This window comes from Chiloscyllium punctatum, unplaced genomic scaffold (genome assembly GCF_047496795.1).
Source record: "Chiloscyllium punctatum isolate Juve2018m unplaced genomic scaffold, sChiPun1.3 scaffold_899, whole genome shotgun sequence".
Lineage (NCBI taxonomy): Eukaryota > Metazoa > Chordata > Chondrichthyes > Orectolobiformes > Hemiscylliidae > Chiloscyllium > Chiloscyllium punctatum.
In genome coordinates this window covers 20001-32500 of record NW_027310633.1, presented here as the reverse complement: position 1 = coordinate 32500, position 12500 = coordinate 20001, and positions in this window count along the sequence as shown.

Below are 12500 nucleotides of genomic sequence, written 5' to 3'. Positions count from 1 at the left end.
GACTTGGTATAAATCAGTAACCACTGACACTTAGAATATTTTCGGGTAGGTATAAATCAGTAACCACCGACACTTAGAATATTTTCGAGTTGGTATAAATCAGTAACCACCGACACTTAGAATTTTTTCGAGTTGGTATAAATCAGTAACCACTGACACTTAGAATTTTTTCGGGTTGGTATAAATCAGTAACCACCGACACTTAGAATATTTTCGAGTTGGTATAAATCAGTAACCACTGACACTTAGAATTTTTTCGGGTCGGTATAAATCAGTAACCACTGACACTTAGAATTTTTTCGAGTTGGTATAAATCAGTAACCACTGACACTTAGAATATTTTCGGGTTGGTATAAATCAGTAACCACTGACACTTAGAATTTTTTCGACTTGGTATAAATCAGTAACCACTGACACTTAGAATTTTTTCGGGTTGGTATAAATCAGTAACCACTGACACTTAGAATATTTTCGGGTTGGTATAAATCAGTAACCACTGACACTTAGAATTTTTTCGGGTTGGTATAAATCAGTAACCACCGACACTTAGAATTTTTTCGGCTCAGTAGAAATCAGTAACCAAGCGCATTTTTGAATTGGTTACTGATTTCTCCGTTCGAGTTGCGGCTGCGGTTGGCTTCAAATAGTGGTGGGGGCTTAATTATCGCCGAGGGGAGCATGTCCCGGTGGTGTGGCCGAGGATGGAGTGCCTTTTGAAGGGGGTGTTTCTGAATTTGGACCCTTTTTGAGTTGCATGGCCGGATGGGTGTGGTTTTGAAGGGTGTGTCTGTCTGGAGTGGCACCGGCGTTGGTGTGAGGCTGAGGGTGGGCGTTCGGTTCCTGGTTAGGGATAGGGAAAGGGTGAGACTTAGCTTTAGTGCTCGTGCCCCCGATTTTGGTAATGTTTGACGTCAATTTTCCAAGGAGGCGAATGCAAGGCTTCAGAGGGACTTTGAGTGTTCGGGGGCGGGGTAGCTCAGCCGGATTTGCCCCGGCGGTTCTGCGGACGGTGTTGACTTCGAGGGCGGACCGGCCCCCGTGTTCAGTCCGAATATCGTGCATTGTTAACGGCGGGAAGTGTTCCAAAAGGGAATGGGATTGAATGTGACTGCTGAAGCCGACTTTGAGACCTGTAACGCGGGTAGCTCAGCCGGATTTGACCCGGCGGTTCTGGCGACGGTCTCGCCTTCGAGGGGGGAGCGCCCCGCGTGTTCAGGCCGAATTTTGTGCATTTCCATCGGCGGGAAGAGGTCCAAACGGGAATGGGATTGAATGTGACTGCTGAAGCCGACATTGAGACCTCTAACGCGGGTAGCTCGGCAGGATTTGACCCGGCGGTTCTGCCGAAGGTCTCACCTTCGAGGGGGGAGCGTCCCGCGTGTTCAGGCCGAATATCGTGCATTGTTAACGGCGGGAAGTGTTCCAAACGGGAATGGGATTGAATGTGACTGCTGAAGCCGACATTGAGACCTCTAACGCGGGTAGCTCGGCCGGATTTGACCCGGCGGTTCTGGCGACGGTCTCGCCTTCGAGGGGGGAGCGTCCCGCGTGTTCAGGCCGAATTTTGTGCATTTCCATCGGCGGGAAGAGGTCCAAACGGGAATGGGATTGAATGTGACTGCTGAAGCCGACATTGAGACCTCTAACGCGGGTAGCTCGGCAGGATTTGACCCGGCGGTTCTGCCGAAGGTCTCACCTTCGAGGGGGGAGCGTCCCGCGTGTTCAGGCCGAATATCGTGCATTGTTAACGGCGGGAAGTGTTCCAAAAGGGAATGGGATTGAATGTGACTGCTGAAGCCGACATTGAGACCTCTAACGCGGGTAGCTCGGCCGGATTTGACCCGGCGGTTCTGGCGACGGTCTCGCCTTCGAGGGGGGAGCGTCCCGCGTGTTCAGGCCGAATTTTGTGCATTTCCATCGGCGGGAAGAGGTCCAAACGGGAATGGGATTGAATGTGACTGCTGAAGCCGACATTGAGACCTCTAACGCGGGTAGCTCGGCCGGATTTGACCCGGCGGTTCTGCCGAAGGTCTCACCTTCGAGGGGGGAGCGTCCCGCGTGTTCAGGCCGAGTTTTGTGCATTTCCATCGGCGGGAAGAGGTCCAAACGGGAATGGGATTGAATGTGACTGCTGAAGCCGACATTGAGACCTCTAACGCGGGTAGCTCGGCCGGATTTGACCCGGCGGTTCTGCCGAAGGTCTCACCTTCGAGGGGGGAGCGCCCACCGTGTACAGGCCGATTTTCATGCATTTCCAACCGTGGGAAGGGGTCCGAAAGGGGATGGGGGTGAACGTGACTGCTCAACCCGACTTTGAGACCTCTAACGCGGGTAGCTCAGCCGGATTTGACCCGGCGGTTCTGGCGACGGTCTCGCCTTCGAGGGGGGAGCGTCCCGCGTGTTCAGGCCGAATTTTGTGCATTTCCATCGGCGGGAAGAGGTCCAAACGGGAATGGGATTGAATGTGACTGCTGAAGCCGACATTGAGACCTCTAACGCGGGTAGCTCGGCCGGATTTGACCCGGCGGTTCTGCCGAAGGTCTCACCTTCGAGGGGGGAGCGTCCCGCGTGTTCAGGCCGAATTTTGTGCATTTCCATCGGCGGGAAGAGGTCCAAACGGGAATGGGATTGAATGTGACTGCTGAAGCCGACATTGAGACCTCTAACGCGGGTAGCTCGGCCGGATTTGACCCGGCGGTTCTGCCGAAGGTCTCACCTTCGAGGGGGGAGCGCCCACCGTGTACAGGCCGATTTTCATGCATTTCCAACCGTGGGAAGGGGTCCGAAAGGGGATGGGGGTGAACGTGACTGCTCAACCCGACTTTGAGACCTGTAACGCGGGTAGCTCAGCCGGATTTGACCCGGCGGTTCTGGCGACGGTCTCGCCTTCGAGGGGGGAGCGTCCCGCGTGTTCAGGCCGAATTTTGTGCATTTCCATCGGCGGGAAGAGGTCCAAACGGGAATGGGATTGAATGTGACTGCTGAAGCCGACATTGAGACCTCTAACGCGGGTAGCTCGGCCGGATTTGACCCGGCGGTTCTGCCGAAGGTCTCACCTTCGAGGGGGGAGCGTCCCGCGTGTTCAGGCCGAATTTTGTGCATTTCCATCGGCGGGAAGAGGTCCAAACGGGAATGGGATTGAATGTGACTGCTGAAGCCGACATTGAGACCTCTAACGCGGGTAGCTCGGCCGGATTTGACCCGGCGGTTCTGCCGAAGGTCTCACCTTCGAGGGGGGAGCGCCCACCGTGTACAGGCCGATTTTCATGCATTTCCAACCGTGGGAAGGGGTCCGAAAGGGGATGGGGGTGAACGTGACTGCTCAACCCGACTTTGAGACCTGTAACGCGGGTAGCTCAGCCGGATTTGACCCGGCGGTTCTGGCGACGGTCTCGCCTTCGAGGGGGGAGCGCCCCGCGTGTTCAGGCCGAATTTTGTGCATTTCCATCGGCGGGAAGAGGTCCAAACGGGAATGGGATTGAATGTGACTGCTGAAGCCGACATTGAGACCTCTAACGCGGGTAGCTCGGCAGGATTTGACCCGGCGGTTCTGCCGAAGGTCTCACCTTCGAGGGGGGAGCGCCCACCGTGTACAGGCCGATTTTCATGCATTTCCAACCGTGGGAAGGGGGCCGAAAGGGGATGGGGGTGAATGTGACTGCTCAACCCGACTTTGAGGCATCTAACCCGGGTAGCTCAGCCGGGTTTGACCCGGCGGTTCTGCCGACTGCCTCGCCTTCGAGGGGGGAGCGTCCCCCGTGTACAGGCCGATTTTCATGCATTTCGAACCGTGGGAAGTGGCCCAAAAGGGGATGGGGGTGAATGTGACTGCTCAACCCGACTTTGGCGCTTCCGAGCCGGGTAGCCCGGCCGGGTTTGACCCGGCGGTTCTGCCGTCGGTCTCGCCTTCGAGGGCGGAGCCTCCCCCGTGTACAGGCCGATTTTCATGCATTTGCAACGGTGGGAAGTTGCCCAAAAGTCGATGGGAGTGAATGTGACTGCTCAACCCGACTTTGAGACTTTTAAGCCGGGTAGCTCAGCCGGGTTTGACCCGGCGGTTCTGCCGACGGTCTCGCCTTCGAGGGGGGAGCCTCCCCCGTGTACAGGCCGATTTTCGTGCATTTCCAACGGTGGGAAGAGGTTCAAAAGGGGATGGGAGTGAATGTGACTGCTCAACCCGACTCTGAGGCTTCTAACCCGGGTAGCTCGGCCGGGTTTGATCCGGCGGTTCTGCCGACGGTCTCGTCTTCGAGGCCGGTGCCTCCCCCGTGTACAGGCCGATTTTCGTGCATTTCCAACGGTGGGAAGTGGTCCAAAAGGGAATGGGGGTGGACGTGTCTGCTCATACCGACTTTGAGACTTGTAAGCCGGGTAGCTCAGCCGGGTTTGACCCGGCGGTTCTGCCGACGGTCTCGCCTTCGAGGGGGGAGCCTCCCCCGTGTACAGGCCGATTTCCGTGCATTTCCAACGGTGGGAAGAGGTTCAAAAGGGGATGGGAGTGAATGTGACTGCTCAACCCGACTCTGAGGCTTCTAACCCGGGTAGCTCGGCCGGGTTTGATCCGGCGGTTCTGCCGACGGTCTCGTCTTCGAGGCCGGTGCCTCCCCCGTGTACAGGCCGATTTTCGTGCATTTCCAACGGTGGGAAGAGGTTCAAAAGGGGATGGGGGTGAATGCGACTGCTCAACCCGACTCTGAGGCTTCTAACCCGGGTAGCCCGGCCGGGTTTGACCCGGCGGTTCTGCCGTCGGTCTCGCCTTCGAGGGCGGAGCCTCCCCCGTGTACAGGCCGATTTTCATGCATTTGCAACGGTGGGAAGTTGCCCAAAAGTCGATGGGAGTGAATGTGACTGCTCAACCCGACTTTGAGACTTTTAAGCCGGGTAGCTCAGCCGGGTTTGACCCGGCGGTTCTGCCGACGGTCTCGCCTTCGAGGGGGGAGCCTCCCCCGTGTACAGGCCGATTTTCGTGCATTTCCAACGGTGGGAAGAGGTTCAAAAGGGGATGGGAGTGAATGTGACTGCTCAACCCGACTCTGAGGCTTCTAACCCGGGTAGCTCGGCCGGGTTTGATCCGGCGGTTCTGCCGACGGTCTCGTCTTCGAGGCCGGTGCCTCCCCCGTGTACAGGCCGATTTTCGTGCATTTCCAACGGTGGGAAGTGGTCCAAAAGGGAATGGGGGTGGACGTGTCTGCTCATACCGACTTTGAGACTTGTAAGCCGGGTAGCTCAGCCGGGTTTGTTCCGGCGGTTCTGCCGACGGTCTCGTCATCGAGGGGGGAGCCTCCCCCGTGTCCAGGCCGATTTTCATGCATTTCCAACCGTGGGAAGTGGTCCAAAAGGGAATGGGGGTGAATGTGACTGCTCATACCGACTTTGAGACTTTTAAGCCGGGTAGCTCAGCCGGGTTTGACCCGGCGGTTCTGCCGACGGTCTCGCCTTCGAGGGGGGAGCGTCCCCCGTGTTCAGGCCGAATTTTGTGCATTTCGAACCGTGGGAAGTTGCCCAAAAGTCGATGGGAGTGAATGTGACTGCTCAACCCGACTTTGAGACTTGTAAGCCGGGTAGCTCAGCCGGGTTTGACCCGGCGGTTCTGCCGACGGTCTCGTCTTCGAGGCGGGTGCCTCCCCCGTGTACAGGCCGATTTTCATGCATTTCGTACCGTGGGAAGCGGTCCAAAAGGGGATGGGAGTGAACGTGACTGCTCATACCGACTTTGGCGCTTCCGAGCCGGGTAGCTCAGCCGGGTTTGACCCGGCGGGTCTGCCGACGGTCTCGCCTTCGAGGGGGGAGCGTCCCCCGTGTTCAGGCCGAATCTTGTGCATTTCGAACCGTGGGAAGTTGCCCAAAAGTCGATGGGAGTGAATGTGACTGCTCAACCCGACTTTGAGACTTGTAAGCCGGGTAGCTCAGCCGGGTTTGACCCGGCGGTTCTGCCGACGGTCTCGTCTTCGAGGCGGATGCCACCCCCGTGTACAGGCCGATTTTCGTGCATTTCCAACCGTGGGAAGTGGTCTAAAAGTCGATGGGAGTGAACGTGACTGCTCAACCCGACTCTGAGGCTTCTAACCCGGGTAGCTCGGCCGGGTTTGACCCGGCGGTTCTGCCGACGGTCTCGTCTTCGAGGCGGGTGCCTCCCCCGTGTACAGGCCGATTTTCGTGCATTTCGAACCGTGGGAAGTGGTCTAAAAGTCGATGGGAGTGAACGTGACTGCTCAACCCGACTTTGAGACTTGTAAGCCGGGTAGCTCAGCCAGGTTTGACCCGGCGGTTCTGCCGACGGTCTCGCCTTCGAGGGCGGACCCTCCCCCGTGTACAGGCCGGTTTTCGTGCATTTCGAACCGTGGGAAGTGATCCAAAAGGGAATGGGGGTGAACGTGACTGCCCAACCCGGCTTTGAGACTTGTAAGCCGGGTAGCTCAGCCGGGTTGGACCCGGCGGTTCTGCCGACGGTCTCGACTTCGAGGCGGGTGCCTCCCCCGTGTACAGGCCGATTTTCATGCATTTGCAACGGTGGGAAGTTGCCCAAAAGTCGATGGGAGTGAATGTGACTGCTCAACCCGACTTCGAGACTTGTAAGCCGGGTAGCTCAGCCGGGTTTGACCCGGCGGTTCTGCCGACGGTCTCGCCTTCGAGGGGGGAGCCTCCCCCGTGTACAGGCCGATTTTCGTGCATTTCCAACGGTGGGAAGAGGTTCAAAAGGGGATGGGAGTGAATGTGACTGCTCAACCCGACTTTGGCGCTTCCGAGCCGGGTAGCTCAGCCGGGTTTGACCCGGCGGGTCTGCCGACGGTCTCGTCTTCGAGGCGGGTGCCTCCCCCGTATACAGGCCGATTTTCATGCATTTCGAACCGTGGGAAGTGGTCCAAAAGGGAATGGGGGTGGACGTGTCTGCTCATACCGACTTTGAGACTTGTAAGCCGGGTAGCTCAGCCGGGTTTGTTCCGGCGGTTCTGCCGACGGTCTCGTCTTCGAGGCGGGTGCCTCCCCCGTGTACAGGCCGATTTTCGTGCATTTCGAACCGTGGGAAGTGGTCCAAAAGGGGATGGGAGTGAATGTGACTGCTCAACCCGACTTTGGCGCTTCCGAGCCGGGTAGCTCAGCCGGGTTTGACCCGGCGGGTCTGCCGACGGTCTCGTCTTCGAGGCGGGTGCCTCCCCCGTATACAGGCCGATTTTCATGCATTTCGAACCGTGGGAAGTGGTCCAAAAGGGAATGGGGGTGGACGTGTCTGCTCATACCGACTTTGAGACTTGTAAGCCGGGTAGCTCAGCCGGGTTTGATCCTGCGGTTCTGCCGACGGTCTCGCCTTCGAGGGGGGAGCCTCCCCCGTGTTCAGTCCGATTTCCATGCATTTCCAACCGTGGGAAGTTGCCCAAAAGGGGATGGGAGTGAATGTGACTGCTCAACCCGACTTTGGCGCTTCCGAGCCGGTTAGCACAGCCGGGTTTGACCCGGCGGTTCTGCCGACAGTCTCCTCTTCGAGGCGGGTGCCTCCCCCGTGTACAGGCCGATTTCCGTGCATTTCGAACCGTGGGAAGTGGTCCAAACGTCGATGGGAGTGAATGTGACTGCTCAACCCGACTTTGGCGCTTCCGAGCCGGGTAGCTCAGCCGGGTTTGACCCGGCGGTTCTGCCGACGGTCTCGTCTTCGAGGCGGGTGCCTCCCCCGTGTACAGGCCGATTTTCATGCATTTGGAACCGTGGGAAGTGGTCCAAAAGGGAATGGGGGTGGACGTGACTGCTCATACCGACTTTGAGACTTGTAAGCCGGGTAGCTCGGCCGGGTTTGACCCGGCGGTTCTGCCGACGGTCTCGCCTTCGAGGGGGGAGCCTCCCCCGTGTTCAGTCCGATTTTCGTGCATTTCCCACGGTGGGAAATGGTATCTTTCATTACGGGGACAAGGGTCTGAAGCGGTGAAGTCAGTAACCGGCATAGTTAAGGAAAGGGTTCGAATTTTCTCAACAGTACGAAAAAAGTGAGCAGGGAAGCTAGAGAAGGTGTCAGTGAGTCCCAAACGAGTGAACCGCAAAACTTAGGGAAATGCCCGAAAGCGTTTTAAAGGGTGAAATCGGGAACGAGGAAATGATGGGAAAGTGCCTGAAAGTGCTAAATGAGTAAACAGAAAAACGAAGAAAAATGTTTGAAAAGAAGAAGTGAGTAACCAGGAAAACTTAGAAAAATGTTCAAAACGAAGAAATCAGTAACCAGGAAAACTTAGAAAAATGATCAAAAAGAAGAAATGAGTAACCAGGAAAACTTAGAAAAATGTTTAAAAAGAAGAAATCAGTAACCAGGAAAACTTAGGAAAATGTTTAAAAAGAAGAAATCAGTAACCAGAAAAACTGCGAAAAATGTTTAAAAAGAAGAAATGAGTAACCAGAAAAACTTAGAAAAATGTTTAAAAAGAAGAAATCAGTAACCAGGAAAACTTAGAAAAATGTTTAAAAAGAAGAAATCAGTAACCAGGAAAACTTAGAAAAATGTTTAAAAAGAAGAAATCAGTAACCAGGAAAACTTAGAAAAATGTTATAAAAGAAGAAGTGAGTAACCAGAAAAACTTAGAAAAATGTTTAAAAAGAAGAAATCAGTAACCAGAAAAACTGCGAAAAATGTTTAAAAAGAAGAAATCAGTAACCAGACAAACTGCGAAAAATGTTTAAAAAGAAGAAATCAGTAACCAGGAAAACTTAGAAAAATGTTTAAAAAGAAGAAGTGAGTAACCAGAAAAACTTAGAAAAATGTTTAAAAAGAAGAAATCAGTAACCAGAAAAACTTAGAAAAATGTTTAAAAAGAAGAAATCAGTAACCAGAAAAACTGCGAAAAATGTTTAAAAAGAAGAAATCAGTAACCAGGAAAACTTAGAAAAATGTTTAAAAAGAAGAAATCAGTAACCAGAAAAACTGCGAAAAATGTTTAAAAAGAAGAAATCAGTAACCAGGAAAACTTAGAAAAATGTTTAAAAAGAAGAAATCAGTAACCAGAAAAACTTAGAAAAATGTTTAAAAAGAAGAAATGAGTAACCAGAAAAACTTAGAAAAATGTTTAAAAAGAAGAAATCAGTAACCAGAAAAACGGCGAAAAATGTTTAAAAAGAAGAAATCAGTAACCAGAAAAACTTAGAAAAATGTTTAAAAAGAAGAAGTGAGTAACCAGAAAAACTTAGAAAAATGTTTAAAAAGAAGAAATGAGTAACCAGAAAAACTTAGAAAAATGTTTAAAAAGAAGAAATCAGTAACCAGAAAAACTTAGAAAAATGTTTAAAAAGAAGAAATGAGTAACCAGAAAAACTTAGAAAAATGCTTAAAAAGAAGAAATCAGTAACCAGAAAAACGGCGAAAAATGTTTAAAAAGAAGAAATCAGTAACCAGAAAAACGGCGAAAAATGTTTAAAAAGAAGAAATCAGTAACCAGACAAACTGCGAAAAAATGTTTAAAAAGAAGAAATCAGTAACCAGAAAAACTGCGAAAAATGTTTAAAAAGAAGAAATCAGTAACCAGGAAAACTTAGAAAAATGTTTAAAAAGAAGAAATGAGTAACCAGGAAAACTTAGAAAAATGTTTAAAAAGAAGAAATGAGTAACCAGGAAAACTTAGAAAAATGTTTAAAAAGAAGAAATCAGTAACCAGAAAAACTTAGAAAAATGTTTAAAAAGAAGAAATCAGTAACCAGAAAAACTTAGAAAAATGTTTAAAAAGAAGAAATGAGTAACCAGAAAAACTTAGAAAAATGTTTAAAAAGAAGAAATGAGTAACCAGAAAAACTTAGAAAAATGTTTAAAAAGAAGAAATCAGTAACCAGAAAAACGGCGAAAAATGTTTAAAAAGAAGAAGTGAGTAACCAGAAAAACTTAGAAAAATGTTTAAAAAGAAGAAATGAGTAACCAGAAAAACTTAGAAAAATGTTTAAAAAGAAGAAATCAGTAACCAGAAAAACTTAGAAAAATGTTTAAAAAGAAGAAATGAGTAACCAGAAAAACTTAGAAAAATGTTTAAAAAGAAGAAATCAGTAACCAGAAAAACGGCGAAAAATGTTTAAAAAGAAGAAATCAGTAACCAGAAAAACGGCGAAAAATGTTTAAAAAGAAGAAATCAGTAACCAGACAAACTGCGAAAAATGTTTAAAAAGAAGAAATCAGTAACCAGAAAAACTTAGAAAAATGTTTAAAAAGAAGAAATCAGTAACCAGGAAAACTTGGAAAAAAACACTTAGAAAAATTTTCAGCAAAGTGTGAAAAATATTCTAAGTGTCAGCGGAGGAAAATGCTGCAGCATCGGGAAAGATTCGCAAACTTACACCGAACATGTGCTCCGAAGTGCCGGAGGAATTGGGTGAATTGAGCCCGGCAAATGGCCAGCTGTCGTTTTGTGCCTGCAGCCCGAAAACTTTAACTTTGTCTGTCGCGGAAGTCCGGACCGAGAAAAATCCAAACGGTTTTGACCGGACCGAGTTCCAGACCGATGCAGTCAAATTTGGAATTCAGACCCATTCAGTGCCACTTGTAGTTTTTCCGCAGTGAGGTTGGCGGGGTACCCGGAGATATATGGGAACACGATTTTTAGAACAAAATGGCGGCGCGGGACCGTTCTGAAAGGCATCCGAAAAACGGTTCCACGGGCATAGCACTTTAATGACAGGTATGAGTGCATGCCGGAGAGCTCTTGGAAGTCGAATTTTTGACACTTTGTCAATTTTTTGACAGATTTGACAAACTCTTTCTGTCTGTTCTAAGAGTCAGTCAGAGACTTGTGCGGCGGTCTTTTGACACTATTGGAGGGCGGGCAAACCCCACGTTGACTCCGGCCGTCCCTCCACAGGCGCTCGTGTCCAAAATGAAGGCGAGAGACGCGAGTGGCCTGGTTCCCTTGGGTGTTGCCAAGAAGGCTGCGGGCTGACCGTTGCCTGAGCACTCCCTAAAGCCTCTTGTGATGAGAGCAGACCTCGCCTGCCGCACGACCGGCTCTGGGAGTCGTTGGGCCGCTATTTGTGAATAGTCTGGTCCTCCTCTGCCACCCGGACAAGCGCGATGGCTCTGCCGCCCTGCGGTGCTCGTCACCCAGGTTTGGGGAACACGATACTCGTAACAAAAATAAAAGGCGGCTCGGGACCTGCAGGCGAAAGGGGTCCCGTGGTGCTAAGCACGTCGACTTCGGGTCTCGGTGCAAGCCGGAGAGCTCACGGAAGTCTAAAGTTTTCGGCACGTGGTCGAATCTTTTCAAAGGCTTACCCGGCTCTTTCCGTCCATTCTGAGAGTAAGTCAGAGGCCGGTGCGGAGGTCTCTTGACAATCGGAGGGGGTGGTGGCCCTCCGCAGGCGCTCGTGTCGAAAATGAAGGCGAGAGACGCGAGTGGCCTGGTTCCCCTGGGTGTTGCCAGGAAGGCTGCGGGCTGACCCTTGCCTGAGCACTCCCTAAAGCCTCTTGTGATGAGAGCAGACCTCGCGCGCCGCACGACCGGCTCTGGGAGTCGTTGGGCCGCTATCTGTGAATAGTCTGGTCCTCCTCTGCCACCCGGCCAAGTGCGATGGCTCTGCCGCCCTGCGGTGCTCGTCACGCAGGTATGGGGCACACGATGCTCGTAACAGCAAATAAAGGCGGCTCGGGACCTGCAGGCGAAAGGGGTCCCGTGGTGCTTAGCACGTCGACTTCGGGTCTCGGTGCAAGCCGGAGAGCTCACGGAAGTCTAAAGTTTTCGGCACGTGGTCGAATCTTTTGAAAGGCTTACCCGGCTCTTTCCGTCCATTCTGAGAGTCAGTCAGAGGCCGGTGCGGCGGTCTATTGACGACCGGAGGCTCCCATGGGTGTTGCGATGAGGGTGGAGGGCACAGAACCTTGCCTTAGCACTCCCTAATAAAGCCTCTTGTGAAGAGAGCAGACCTCGCGCGCCGCACGACCGGCTCTGGGAGTCGTTGGGCCGCTATCTGTGAATAGTCGGGTCCTCCTCTGCCACCCGGCCAAGTGCGATGGCTCTGCCGCCCTGCGGTGCTCGTCACGCAGGTATGGGGCACACGATGCTCGTAACAGCAAATAAAGGCGGCTCGGGACCTGCAGGCGAAAGGGGTCCCGTGGTGCTTCGCACGTCGACTTCGGGTCTCGGTGCAAGCCGGAGAGCTCACGGAAGTCTAAAGTTTTCGGCACGTGGTCGAATCTTTTGAAAGGCTTACCCGGCTCTTTCCGTCCATTCTGAGAGTCAGTCAGAGGCCGGTGCGGCGGTCTATTGACGACCGGAGGCTCCCATGGGTGTTGCGATGAGGGTGGAGGGCACAGAACCTTGCCTTAGCACTCCCTAATAAAGCCTCTTGTGAAGAGAGCAGACCTCGCGCGCCGCACGACCGGCTCTGGGAGTCGTTGGGCCGCTATCTGTGAATAGTCTGGTCCTCCTCTGCCACCCGGCCAAGTGCGATGGCTCTGCCGCCCTGCGGTGCTCGTCACGCAGGTATGGGGCACACGATGCTCGTAACAGCAAATAAAGGCGGCTCGGGACCTGCAGGCGAAAGGGGTC